The 11,631-nt window shown below is 37.7% G+C and overlaps 1 pseudogene; it reads left to right on the forward strand.

The window, feature by feature from the left end:
* Nucleotides 1-5,055: 5,055 nt before the first annotated feature.
* On the forward strand, nt 5,056-5,468 carry LOC125920862 (protein FAM136A-like; annotated as a pseudogene).
* Nucleotides 5,469-11,631: the final 6,163 nt, after the last annotated feature.

An 11,631-nucleotide genomic window follows, 5' to 3' on the forward strand; every position in this document is an offset into this window, starting at 1 on the left:
CATTTTAATCCCCCTGTTGAAGTTACTCATCTTTTCTCAGGTATTCTTTATCATTTTTGATAGAGCCATCAACATTTTAAAAATAATTTGTAATTCCGTTTCAGAAGAAAATGCTAATGTATACATCATATCTGAGTCTGGTCCTTTTGACTGTTGTATGTGTTGTCAGTGCTGTGCTTTTTCTCTGCCTTTTCTTATGTATTTCAATTTATTGTTCAGTAGTGAAGATGGAAATAAATAAGTTTATGGTCAAAATGATCACAGCTTCCCATGCTAAAAATCTTTATTTGTGGGTTTGAGTTAATCTTGTTAGGAGTTGACCTGAGCTTGAAGTTTCTTGTTCTGGTTTTCTTGTTGTTCATTTCAGTGGTCATTGGAATCTTCCATAACTGCTTTATGTTGAGGGTGGGAGCTGATTTGATGGAGAGTTTTTCTCAGTGTCTGTTACTCACTCACTCTTAGGCTTTTCCTTTGCAGTGTGCTTCCCTCTTACTTCTTACTAGATACTTGCTAGCCTTATGGCGATGGGTGTGGGTCAAGGAGTAACATCATTATCAATTTTTTGGGTGAAGACTCAGTATTAGGCAGACTGTGCTCTTGGGTCTCATGGATGTGACCTTCTCAGTATTCCTTCCATTCTCCTAGCTGTAGTTTTGGCCTAAAATTATTTCTCCTCTTCCTTAAGAATAAAGGTTTATCTGTGTTCCATTCTTCTAGCTGCAATGGATTTCCATCATGGGTTGCCCTGAAGGCAATAGTTCTTGTTGTTATACCTACTGTAGATTAATGCTTTAATTTGTAGCATATTAGAGTATAAGAATTACTGATGAAGTCTCACGTCCACTATACTTGCTTTCCTAGCCCATGCCAGCACCATGATGGTGTCATTTGGATGATTACCTGGTGAATTAAAAATAAGGTTTGAAAATTCATATGAACTCTCTTGCATATAAACATGCCTCTTACCACACACTATTACCAGCCCACACTCTACCTATTTGTTGTTTTGTTGTTAACTGAATTTTTATTACTTTTGTTTAGCTATATATTCCTCAGGTTCACCTTCCCTTGTAGAAATCTCTCTCTCTTTAGATAATGGGCTGGTTGGTTGCCCTGTGACCTCAACCATTTTGATGAGTTAAAAAAAAAAGTGTACACACATTTTAGCCAGCTCTAAGTTTTAGAGCAATACTATTTTCTGAATTTTTAAAAATAATAAATTGAGCAAAAATTGGTCATTACTGAATGGTACAGAGTAGATATCAGTGTATATCTGTAGCTGTGGTTGGCTCTAAGTTTTAGGAGAAAAGCTTCTTATATCATAATTGTAAGCATGTGTCAAGGAAAGACAAGAATGGATGGAAATAATTCTACATTATGCTTCTCACCAAAGTTATTGATAATTTATATATTGTTGCTCGGCAAGTTCGATCTCATCTAGAAAAGGCCTCTTTCCAGTGGGTAGGATCTAGAATTTTGGTGTGATGGCAGAAACTATTTGAGAAGCATAATTATACTGCTTAAGACATTAACAAAAATGTGTTTTATGAGATATTGTTTTAGGTGGAAGTAAGTCTTTTGCCAGGCCGGGAAACAACAGAGCACAGATCTTAGATGAAGGGAGTTATGGGGAATGGCAGTAGCAAGAGCTGAAAATCAAAATACCAGATTGTCTGAGTTTTACTGCATAAATTTAATGGGGCCCTGGCCTACAAAACCAGAATTAAGGGATACATCTGGTTATAAAAACTAGGAAAACATAGGAAGGATTAAGAGAAAATCATACTCTTATTTTGGTACATTGGTACCCCTTACTACATGGGTTTAGAACAACAGTCAAAGTTCAGATCTTTGTTTCTGGTGATTATATATATATATATATATATATATATATATATATATATATACACACACACACACACACATATACATATATACATATATGTATACACACATATAAATACATATATACATATATGTATATACATTTATACATATAAATACATACATTTTTTTTCAGTTCCGGGGGAAGCACCCTATTTTAATATCCCTACCACGAAAGAGTTTAGATTTTAAAAGAATATTAAAACCTCAGTGTGTAGGGGTTTTTGAAATGAGAGTTCATTTGCTTCCTTTTGGAGGCTGTTATTTATAATTCAATACAGTTCCTTTACAGTTGTCTTTCTGGATTATTCCACAAAGCTATTGTGAAGATACAGTACCATCCCTTGTCTTCTACTCATGAGTATAGAATTTCACTGAAATGTTCTGAACTTATCTCCAAGTAGTTTCATCAGATAAGTTTCCAGTCTATTCTTTATTTACAGTTTCTTGTCCCATATTCTCTCTTCTGAATGTTTTGTCTTTTTTTTGGAAACAAATATAATGCTGGAGAAAATATAATTGAATGGCAAGTTACTATTTCATGACTCTCATGCTTCCTTAAAAAGGGGTAGGAGTGGAAAGGAGGGAGATCAAGATGGGCACATGGTACAGGTTACATTTCAAGTTTGCTTCCCAAAGTTAACTTTGCATATGATGACCCACTCTCACTACACAAATGTCTGGACCAGGGGAGCCTGGGTGGTTCAGTCACTTGAGCATCCGACTCTTGATTTCGGCTCAGGTCATTATCTCACCATTCGTGAGTTCAAGCCCCACATCAGGCTCTATGCTGACAGTGCAGAGTCTGCTTGGGATTCTCTCCCTATCTCTCTCTTTCTCTCTCTCTTCCTCCTCTGCTTGTGTTCTCTCTCTCAAAATAAATAAACAAACTTAAAAAACAATGTCTGGACCAAACTGGTTAACCAAGATCATTATGGATTCTATAAAGAAAAATAAAATACAACAAATAACGTGAACATGTGAAACATTTTAAATGTGATGTCTTAGTTCAATTTAAAATTATTGATTTTTGCTTCAAATACAGTTAAACATATACAAAATATGTAAAATATATATAGCATATGACATGTCAAATATGCATTTTAAGGTAATTTTTGCCAGAAGTTAAATGTGTAGAGTTTATTTTGGCTCAAAATTAAAAAGGTTTTTCTTTAGTCGGGCATACCTGTGTACTACAACTGCTAGGTAATAAGGAAATTGAATGAATGCCCTGATAACTCTGTAAATTATTTTAAGGTTCATGAGAGCATGAAATTTAGTCATGACCTGTTCTTCTTTTCCCTTACATTACAAAAATGAAAGCTCAACAAGAATGTGTGGCTCCCTTTTATAAATTTGAAATCTACTTGTGTTTCAGAGAGACTGCTAGCTATTTTCAGGTGGGGAGAATGATTGTCTGAAATCTATTTAAATGTATTTGTGATTCCAAGAACATAAATTTAATTATACATAACATATAGGCCAAACACACACACACACACACACACACACACACACACACACACACACAGGATCCACTGCTTCTTTTTAAACCTACTGTGTCTAAATAAACATTGTTTTCTACTTTGCTTCAGATATTTACGACTACCTTTAAAATAAAATGTTAGCATTTCTCTTGCATCCAGGTTTCTTTTACAATTTGTGAATTACTTTTAAATGTAAAATATTTGCTGATAAAGAAATAATTTAATAGCATGAGACAGTTTAACAGAATGGCCCTTATGGTCATGATACATCTAAATAGGCATTCCATCATCACACTTCACTGTCTCAGATTTATAAAGTTAGTTATTTCTCATCATCAGTAAAATATGTGGATGACACTACCTCTGTTTCAGAGTTGCCGTGAGGATTAAATGAATTTCTGTTATTTCCAAAACCTTTATTATTCTGATCACCATATTGTAAAAACACACTGCTTAGAATTGAGTATAATACTTGAGTCATGGGTGATTAACAAAAATCATTAATACACACTGTTTTTGCAATAAGATCTTGTATTAATGGGTCTTAGAATATGCTAGACATTTTAACAGGTGTCTAACATTGTTGGCTTGTTCAGCTTAGAGTAAATTAAACTTCAAACCTGAGTGAAATGCAGGTTTCAGATGATAGAGCCATATATATTCTTTACTTCCCAACAACAGGTTATTTGCTAGAATTGCAGTTATACAAATTGCTATAGGGAACAATTTTGTTCTCCAAATTTAATCAGGTAAAGCCGTAAACATATCAAAGTGCAGAAACTGCTGTCATTTTAATATGATTTGTTTACTACAATTTTTCATGTACATGTAAGCATAATTGGGAAATATGTCTATTCCCTATGAACAGCAATCTGTTATCAAAATATAAGGATATACAGAGATTGTTTTTAATGCAACAGATAGTACACAAAGTTTTCTACAATTACTGGAGGTGGGGCTTATCTATAAAAAATTCGCTACAATTTTTCAAACAAAATTGAGAATTTCTTAGTATAAGACTAGGGAAGAAAAAAAAAACAGAAACGATAGTCAAAGTAAAAAAAAAATAGACTTACAATTCCAATTTTTAAAATTTTTTACACTGTTAAAAGACAGAAAAAACAATGGGGAAATGTGATAGGGAAACATTACTGCATTCATAATGCAATTGTAGAGAGAATTCCACTAGAAGAGCCTACACATTTGTCTTATTTACCATTGTATAAATAATGTATAGTAGATTAGCATATAATAGATACTAAGAATATTTAGAGAGAATATAAATAAACTAAAAAGTGAATAATGAATGGATGAATGGTGAATGGAAAGTTCCACCTATTTTGTGAAAACTTATCTTTTATAAAATTTTCTAATGTTTACTTATTTTGAGAAAGAGAGAGAGAGTGAGAGAAGGGGGAGGACAGAGAGAGGAAGAAAGAGAGAATCCCAAGCAGACTCTACACTTGAACACACAAACCATGAGGTCATGACCTGAGCCAAAATCGAGTCAGAGGCTTAACCAACTGAGCCACCCAGCCACCCCAAAAATAAATTTTTAAAATTGAGATATAACTTACATATATTGAAATCTGAAGATCTTATGTGTATATTTAAATGAGTTCTGACGATCGTAAAATCTATATACTCATCATTTAAGACAAAGTATAGGATATTTTTGGTGCAGTACAGGGTTGACATGACAGAGCTGCAGCAGCTCTGGGGGCAGGAGGAGGTATGCTCTGTGGTGAAGAGTCTGGGGAGAGACAAAGTCCAGAAGATACAAGGCCTCATGTTCCAGGGCAGCACCAGCTGTTGTGAGGACAGTAAGGGCTTCCACTGCAGCTGATGCCCCAGTACATTGAGCGTTGCCATGCGGCTCTGGTGACCAGTACATTGGATAAGTTCCAGGACCACCTGGCCCTGTGTACCATGCATTGCAATGACGAAGCCAAAGATTCAATAGATTCAGGAAGTAAAGAGCGTCAGGTGAAATGGAAGCTGGAGAGTTGAGTGACTAAGTGTGTGGATGACCACATGTACCTCATCCCTACCATGACCAAGAAGATGAAGGCATTTCGCCTGTCTATTGGGAAATAGAAGTCTTTGCAATTGGCCATCAGAGCTGACAGCAGGGATCTATTTAAAATGTGAAATAGGAGTTTTGGACTTTGAAGTGAAGTTTGATGCAGCAAGTTTGAGGCATGTGCCACTTGCCTCTGAACCCTGATTCCTTTGTTTCAACCTTAGAAAGCGAAACCGAAAAAACTTCTGCTAAAATTTGGGTCAGACATAGCACAGGAGAGGTTTTGATGGCCTCAGTTTCACATGCTTGTCTTGGCACTAGGGATCTCCCTTGCACCAAGCCTGAGCCCTCCAAGGTACCAGATTAGTATATGGGCATCCACAAGCTGGCAGGTTCCTCTAAACTGCCTATAATCTGGTGGAGTGTGAGTAGAGGTGTTTCCATTTGTTGCCAACCTTCTGTTTATCAGAAGGACCTCTAAGTCATTTTCCATAAGCTGTAAAACAAAATCCACAAGGTCACTAATTTAGCAAGGGAAAAAATGGTTTCTGGGTCTTTGTTTTGCTTGGTTTTGTTTTATATAGAAGATCATGAAGTTGATTAAAGATGTGGAGCTGGGAGAGGTAGTTTGGATAAGAGCTTGAACAATTCCTTGTCGATATCTGTTTCTGGCTATCAAGATGTTAATATGCATTTCTTGAAATACACATTACATCTTTCAGCCAGGAGACCCTGTAAAAACATGAGAGGTGACGTTACACAGGTTATGGGAAACCTACCTTCCCTCTGGTTGCCATGATGGGCCCTGAGGCTAACTGCAGCAGAGCAATAGGACAATCTTGCAATAACACACTCCCTTGGAGGGAAAGAGGGTTTTGATTACACTACATGCCAGTATCCAGGAGTAAACATTGAAGGAGAAACTGTTGCCTTCTTAATTAAGAGAGTTATTAAGTACTAAATTTGGAAAATCCAGAATGGAATAAAAGCCTTAAACTCATTATTGCTTACTTAGCCCCCTGAAACAACAGAGCTCTCCTGAGACACTCCCTTGGCAACAAGAAGGTCAAAGGAGAAAAAGTAAGCAGCTCAGGGGTGAGCTGTGATTCCTTTAAAGGAAAAGAGGAGAAACTCCCTCGTTACCAAATGCCACTTTTGCTTGGGCCTTCTGTAGCAGTTTGCGGGCTGTCCCAGCTCTAGCACCCTATCATTTTGAGAAAGACCTTCTTGTCTTTCTAGTAACTTATTACTTGAAATGACAATATAGCCTGTATTGGGTGTTTCAAAGCTGTGATATATTTCCTAGTGGTTTGGTTTTTTAAAATAAAGTTTAGTTTTTCATCCAAAAAACAAAGGGGGTATGGAATACTTCTTTCATCTCCTTACCTGTTCCATGCCCCAAAGAAAACCACTCTTATTTCTACCATCAGCAATTATCATTGCCAGGTCATGGACTTTCTATAAATAAAACCAGAAAGTGACTACTCCTTTGCTTGGCTTCTTTTGCACCTGCATTTTGGAGACAAAATAATATTTATTTGGAGATAAAATTTATTTGGAGATTTATTTGGAGTTAAAATAAAAATATGTGCTTAAAAGTCTGAAATATATAGGAAACAAAATAGTATATTCTCTCTTCCCACACAATAACGTGAGAGACCCTCCTCTCCTTTTGTTTCCTTTCTGCCTGATACTTGCTGGAAAAATCACCAGGGAGAAATTCTAGGAACCCTGAAGGATGGTATGGAGAGAACCCCACTTTTCATGACTTTAGACTTACGTGAACAAGGCATGTGTCTTTGTTTTGTGAAACCCTTGAGATTTTGGAGTTGTTTGTTACTGCTGTTGGCATGCCCTAATATAAGTAGAAAGTAGATGTCTTATTTACTGCCATTGTAAAAGCAAAACACAAATTAAAAATAAGAAACTTAATTCTCTCTGTTGAAAATAAGGGAAGAGACTGCATTTCCTTAGACCATTTGCTTTAGAAAACTTGACAGTAGTGAATTCTTATCTGTCTTCTTGAAATATTTGCAAATCTTTTTAAAAGCTAAAACTGCCACTTGCTGGCTTTATGACCCAGAAATGTCTCTTTCAACAAGCAGGGAACCATTGCCTTGAAATGTAATCATCAACAAGGACAGGGCCTCAATCTTCCAATTTCTGGGGGAGAATAGGAGCCTAATTTTTGTAGCGCCTTTTGCCAGGTTGCAGAACTACCTTTTTCCAAGTTGCAGAAGATGCTGGCAAGTCTTCTTACTTGAAGACTGGTTATTGTTTCTCTTGAGAACATGTATGTAAATGGTGTTTGTCTGTGTGGCTCTTTGAAAGGGTGAGAGATCTTTCTGGTTTTGCAAACTCTTAGCAAATTATCTGTGATGCACATCACATTCTGGTTTAATGCTTATGCAATAATGAAGTTGTTTTATCTCTCTTTTATCTTTGTGCAGAGGTTTTTGAGAAGATTTTGTTTTTAATTATATTTCCCCAACAATTCTGGTAATGAAGACAGTATGTTTGGAAGTTCCTGAACTGAGCGATGCAGCTGAAGTTCTGTGGCCACACAATAGTCAGGTAAGTGGCCATGAATTATAGAAAAGTTTCCCCTCCAGTTCTCCACTCTTTTGGAGTACTAGGTAAACCACCACATTCTCTCAGTTCAAGATTTTACTATTGAATAGCATGGGTAATACAGGTTCTAAAACATCATTCAGATCATATTGTTGGAAAATATGAAAATGCAAGAATATTGCCTCTAGCTCTTCCTCTTAAAAAGCTGATATCTTTCTGTCATATTTTGAATGGATATATAAGAATCTGGTTCTTTAATGGCATAAGAACAGTTCTTTTGATTTGGATAAATTAATGTATTTTCCGGGATTCTTGGGTTTCATCCCAAATAAATTAATTATGGGTATTTTGGGGGGTATAATTCTAAGAAGAAAATGAAATATGATTTGGATAACCAGAGCAAAATATTGAAGAAAAAAAAAGAGAGGAAATGTGAGACTTAAAGGTACTTCCCCTTTATCAGAGCTTTCCTTCTTTCTCTACTGTTCCTGTTTTCTCCATTCCCCCTGTATCTCTTTGTCCTTCCTTGCCTCAAACTGACTCCTTGAAGAAGGTGATGATTCTTTGAACAAGCAGTTCCCTCATTAGTGGATTTCCTTGAAAAAAAAGGAATAAGGGCACAATTTCTTGACTGGTTAATGAATCACCCGCTCAGTTTGATGACACAGGTTTGTGTATCTTATACCTTGGACCTGAGTTGTTTTCATATTTTAGTCTAGATTCCACTTTCAAGCATCTCTTCTCATCCATGTACTCTGTAGCTAGGAAAGCAGACTTAATGGTGAGATGTAATTGGGGGATAATGGAGAATATAGTGAAAACCTATGACCCCCTGTATAACCAGTAGAATGGAGAGTAGCTACACCAGTCACTTGGAAAAAGGCAGGCAAGCAAGCTGCTAAGTGGATGAATGCCAGCATGGGAAGGGAAATAAAAATGCCCCATAATTTACATTTTTCTTGTCTCAGTGCTAGAAAAAGAAGCCCTTCCTATTTGGACTGACAGAAAAGCTGATAGCATTGAGTATCCAGAACTTCCATTCTTTCACATTCACTCAGTATGTGTTTTTAGGTCTGAGGTGAGTCTCTTGCAGGCAGCATAATCATGAGTCATGTTTTTTAACCCATTCTGGCACTCCTTGTCTTTTGATTGGAGCATTTAGACCATTTACATTTAAAATAATTATTGATAGGTGTGAAATTAATGTCATTTTGTTAATGTTTTATAGTTGTTTTTGTAGTTCTCTGTTTCTTTTTCTCTTGCTCTCTTTCCTTGTGATTGATGACTTTCTTAAGTATTATCCTTGGTTTTCTTTCTCTTTATTTTTTGTGTATTTATTATAGGCGTTGGGTTTGTGGTTAACATAGGGTTTATCTATAGCATCCTAAGTACATAGCAATCTATATTAAGTTGATAGTCACTTCAGTTCAAACACATTTTAAAAGAATTACCTTTTTTACTTCCACATCCATATTGCATGTATATGTTGTCATATTTTATATATTTTTGTTCATAATTTTCTTCTAAGTATAGTCTTTTCTTTTCCCTGTAAAGAAGTCCCTTTCACATTTCTTATAAGGCCTGTTTATAGGTGATAAACACTCTTAACTTCTGTTTGTGAAACTTTTAATCTATCAATTCTGAGTAGTTAACAACATTATCAGCAGAATATTCTTGATTGTAGGTTTTTTCCTACCAGAACTTTGAGTAAATCATGCCATTCCCTTCTGGCCTGCAAAGATTCTGCTGAAAAATCAGCTGATATCTGTATGGAATTTCCCTTACATAACTTCTTTTTCTCTCTTACTCCTTCTAAAATTCTCTCTTTATCTTTAATCTTTGACATTTTACTTATTATGTGTGTGGTGTGGACCTCCTTGGGTTCATCTTATTTGGAAATCTCTGTGCTACCTGAACCTGGATATCAGTTTCCTTTCCCAGCTTAGGAAAGTCTTCAGTTATTTCTTTAATAGGTTTTCTCCCTTTTTTTTATCTTCTCCTTCTGGGACGCCTATAACATGAATGTTTGTTTGCATGAGGTTCTCCAAAAAGGACTTTAACCTATCCTCATTTTTTAAAATGTTTTTAATGTTTATTTATTTTTGAGAGAGAGAGACAGAGTGCACGGGGGGAGGAGCAGAGAGAAAGGGAGACACAGAATCCGAAGCAGACTCCAGTCTCTGAGCAGTCAGCACAGAGCCCGCTGTGGGGCTCAAACTCACAAACCACTAGATCATGACCTGAGCTGAACAGGACTGAGCTACCCAGGTGCCCAACTTGTCTTCATTTTTTAAAATCCATTGTTCTTTTTGCTGCTCATCTTGGGTGCTTTCCATCACCCTGTCTTCTAGACAGTCAACCCATTCATCTGCATCCACTAATCTCTTATTTATTCCCTCTAATGTATTTTTTATTTCAGTTATTGTACTCTTCAACTCTGATTTGTTCTTATCTATATTTTGTATCTCTTATTGAAGTTCTAAGTCCATCCACTTTTTCCTCCAGTCTGATGGGCATCTTTATGATCACCACTTGAAAGTCTTTATCAGGTATATTGTTTATCTCTGTTTCATTTAGTCCTTTTTCTGAGGTTTTGTCTTGTTGTTTCATTTGGAGCATATTCCTCTATCTCCTCACTTTGCTTGACCTCCTGTGTTTGTTTCTATGAATTAGACAGAATAGTTACTTCTCCTAAACCTTAGGGAGCAATCTTGTGTATGGTCTTCCGCTTTGTAGACTATGTGTGCCTGGTAACTGCAGCTGTCTAGTTTGAGCTGTGGCTGGCATGGACTGGGGGTCCTGGGGCATCTGTACTGGGGGCTAACTTAGTGGGATGGCCAGAGCTAAAGTGGGCATGGGTGGGGGTAGTCCTTGGGCTCTCCACACAGAGGCCACATGGCAGGACAGCTAAGGCTGAAGTGGGTACAACCCAGGGAGTACAAAGGCTCTTGGTAAAGAGGATGCCCTGGAAGTATAGCTAACACTGAAGTGGGCATGGGCCATGGCAGTCCCTGGGCTCTCTGCACAGAGGGCATCCTGTCAGGATGGCTGACACTGAAAAAGGTGAAAGTTGGGGAGGTCTGGGGCTCTATGCCCAGAGAGCTGTATGCACAGAGGGCATCCTGGCGGGATAGTTGAAGTTGCAGTGGGCATATGCCAGGGTGTCCCAGGGCTTTCCACACAGAGTGCACCTTGGCAGAACTGTGGAAGACAAACCAGGTGTAAGCTGGGGTGTCACAGGGTGCTCAGTACAGGACGTGACGTGGCAGAGGAACTGGAGTTAAGGCCAGCATGGGCAGGGTATTCCAGGACGCAGGGTAGGGCAGCTGGAGCTGAGGCAAGGTGCTGATGAGGGGGTGCCCAGACCCTGCTGCTTCTGTCCATGCCATCAAGGTCAGAGGGAACATAATCTATGGGGCTCACCAGCCCCTCCCACATAGAGCCCCAGCAACTCCCCCACCATTTGGCAGAGTTCTAGGGCTACTTCCTTCATATTCTAGTTGCTTTTTTTAAACCATGGATTTTTTTTTTCTCTGTCCCAGGGCTTCTGGGGCTTGTATGGACTAGGAGCCTGGGCTTGCTGAGGCGGCAGGCCAGCTATGGTGTCCAGACCCTATTCCTGTCTGTGCAATCAAGGTGGAGGGGGAATGTAAACTGTGGCACTTG

The sequence above is a fragment of the Panthera uncia genome, chromosome C2, assembly GCF_023721935.1.
Source record: "Panthera uncia isolate 11264 chromosome C2, Puncia_PCG_1.0, whole genome shotgun sequence".
NCBI classification, from domain to species: Eukaryota; Metazoa; Chordata; class Mammalia; order Carnivora; family Felidae; genus Panthera; species Panthera uncia.